This window comes from Lagenorhynchus albirostris, chromosome 17 (genome assembly GCF_949774975.1).
Source record: "Lagenorhynchus albirostris chromosome 17, mLagAlb1.1, whole genome shotgun sequence".
NCBI classification, from domain to species: Eukaryota; Metazoa; Chordata; class Mammalia; order Artiodactyla; family Delphinidae; genus Lagenorhynchus; species Lagenorhynchus albirostris.
Genome location: NC_083111.1, coordinates 3,335,441 through 3,338,576, shown reverse-complemented (window position 1 = coordinate 3,338,576; position 3,136 = coordinate 3,335,441). Strand labels below are relative to the sequence as shown.

Genomic DNA, 3,136 nt, shown 5'->3' with positions numbered 1-3,136 from the left:
ACAATCACTAATTTCTCCACAGTTGCTAAGATTTAGGCCAAAATCAGTTTGCTCGGAGAAGAAGAATAAGACTGAAAACTGTAAAGCCTATTAAAAGGCCTGGAAAACTCGAGAAGAGTAACTCTCTTGTTGAGAGACTTCTGAACCCCTCAAGCCATCAAAAAGCAAGTACTTGTTACATTTTCCTTCCTCCCTATTATGTCTGCATTTTCTATTGCCATTCACAAACGCCTGCTGGACAATGTTAATCCATACCTATGGTTTAAAATTGCAAAGTATTTACAACTTGCAAACCTCTTGGTGCAGATGGATAATCAGAATCGTCCAGCACTCTCTCCACCATCTTTCTATGCCGCCATAACAGTGGGCATGAATGCCGCCACAATGGTGGGCATGAACCATAACAGTGGGCATGAATGCCGCCATAACGGTGGGCATGAATGTCCTGGCTGATGCTCTCAAGACCATCAACAATTCCTAAAAGAGAGGCAGATGCCAGGTTCTTATCAGGCTGTGCTCCAAAACCATCGTCTGGTTTCTAACTGTGATGGTGAAACGTGGTTACATTGGCAAATTTGAAATCACCGATGACCACAGAGCTGGGAAAACTGCTGTGATCTTCACGGGCAGGTTACACAAGTGTGGCACGATCAGCCCCAGATTTGATGTGCAGCTCAAAGATCTAGAAAAATGGCAGAACAACCTGCTTCCATCTTTTCAGTGTGGTTTCACTGTCCTAACAACCTCAGCTGGCATCATGGACCACGAAGACGCAAGAGAAACATACACAGGAGGGAAAATCCTGGGATTCCTTTTCTAGGGATCTAACACATATGTGCAAATAAAATGCCTCAACGGAAAACAAACAGAATTGTCCAATGTAAACAACACCTCCCAATTGTACAGCAGGTTGTTCACAGAAAAGTCTTTTATACAACAGTTGGCAGGATTCCAGGCACTTAGGCAAAACACCCTGGGGAACATAGAAAATAATATTTGTCCAGGTCATATTCCCCTTGATATTAAAAACCTTCAATATTTCAAGGAAACTACATCTCATCTAGTCTTAATCCAATTTTCCCCCTGAATTCAGTTGTCTTGTTAAACTGTGATGCCCAGTAGATCTTTGTTAGTGTCCTAAGGCTGCACTGCCCAATATGATAGAAACAGTTATATGTGGCTATTTAAACTTAAATTAATTAAAATTTAATACGATTTAGAATTGTTCTTCAGTAATGCTGGCCACATTAAAAGTGCCCAGTAGCCATGTGTGGCTGGTGGCTACCGTATGACACAGCACAGATATTCATCGTCATGGAAAGTTCTATTAAGCAGCATTACTCAAAAGGCAACTTCTTATTTTTCCTTCCTCTTTTAACCGGGAAGTTACATTTTGGCATAAAGTAAATGAATTTTCAAAAAGCTACAGGTTACCAGATAGTTTGAAACTGCAGATTCAGTCTCAAAATCTAAACCAAAATAATTCCAAATATCAGTTACCAAAGCAAATGAAAATAAACTAATACAAGACTTCTCTGCCCATTTCTGCTGGCTGAACACCAAGTCATCTTTCAAGATTCAGCTCTGGGACTTCTCTGGTGGTCCAGTGGCTAAGGCTCCACACTCCCATTGCAGGGGGCCCAGATTCGACCCTGGTCAGGGAACTAGATCCCACATGCTGCAACTAAAAGATCCCACATGCCGCAACTAAAAATCCCACATGCCGCAACTAAAGGATCCCACATGCTGCAACTAAGACCCAGCGCCCAGCGCAGCCAAATAAATAAATAAATATTAAAAAAAAAAAAAGATTCAGCTCTCCCTGAAAGGCCTTCCTGACTCTGCTTAACTCCCATGGGCCACCAGAAAAATGATCACTATCGTGCTCACTGAATTCTGCACGTGGGTCCAGCAAGGCTCCCAAATAAAAATATTTTTTATCTACTTAATTGTCTCCACCTCTGTCTCTAGATGTTTAAGAGCATGGACCTTAGCCCACTGGTCATTATAACCCCAGTCTGCACATACCTAGTAGGGAACATAATAAAAACTAAACCAAGGCACTGGCTACATCATGTACTGGGCACCAGTTTGTGCCAGGAATAGGACTAGTGCTAATTTCTGGGGTTGTGGATTGACTACAAGAAGTCAGACCCACCCTCAAGGAGCTCATAACCAGGCAATTATTTTCTTACAACTGATTTGAAGTGTTATATGGACTCACTTAGTAGGATTCTGCTCTGCTAGAGGAATAAGGAGTCTTCCAAAAATAAAAGAGTTCTTAAAATTAATATGTTCCAAAGTAAGGAAAGTCTGAGAAATTGACACGGCCAAGACAGCCTGAGGAGACACAACAACTAAATGTAGCATGAGATCCTGGATGCAACCCTGGAACGGTATAAAGACACTAGGGGAAAACTGGGGAAATATGAATCAAGGGTAGACTTTAGTTAGTGATAATGTATCAATATTGGGTCATTCACATCGTTCACGTCACAATATCATGACAAATGTACACGGACGTTATGATGTTAACACAGGTGAAACTGGATATGGAATGTCTAGGAACTCCTTGTATTCCTTTCACAGTATGTCGGTAAATCTAAAACGACTCTTAAATAAAAATTTATTAAAGAAAAATTAATATTTTACCTCTAAAATAAAACATTTCATTCTCATGAGGAAAGATTCTGACCTGAACTGAAGCTAATGTATAAAATTCCTGGAGCTGGAACGTACCTCAAGCCAGGTTCTGTGTCACCAGCCGCTGCACGCCCACATCCTGGAATCTTGAACGTGGACTCGACCTGGCCGTGGTTACACCCTGCAGCCCCTCCAAGGACACCGCCAGTGTTGAGAAAGGTCTCCGCTCTCTGCAGGATAACTATTTTCTTGTTTTTAACCTTTTCTCTTTTTCAACAATTTGCAAGAGGCTATGAAAAGTTCATCACTTGAAAACACTGGGAGTGTTGCAGTCAGGAGTGATGGGGCAAAATGTCAAGTGCGTGGAATTGCGGAGCCCTTGCGCTTCCCACCCGCAGGTGCACGCCGATCCCCCGGGGAGCGTGTGAAGAGGCTCCAGCCGGTCTGGGGTGGAGTCCGAGAGTCTCTGCAACAAGCTCGGTGATGCTGCCGC

General features: G+C 42.6%; 1 pseudogene; it reads left to right on the top strand.

The window, feature by feature from the left end:
* Window positions 1–436: 436 nt before the first annotated feature.
* Window positions 437–820, top strand: LOC132508175 (small ribosomal subunit protein uS8-like; annotated as a pseudogene).
* Window positions 821–3,136: the final 2,316 nt, after the last annotated feature.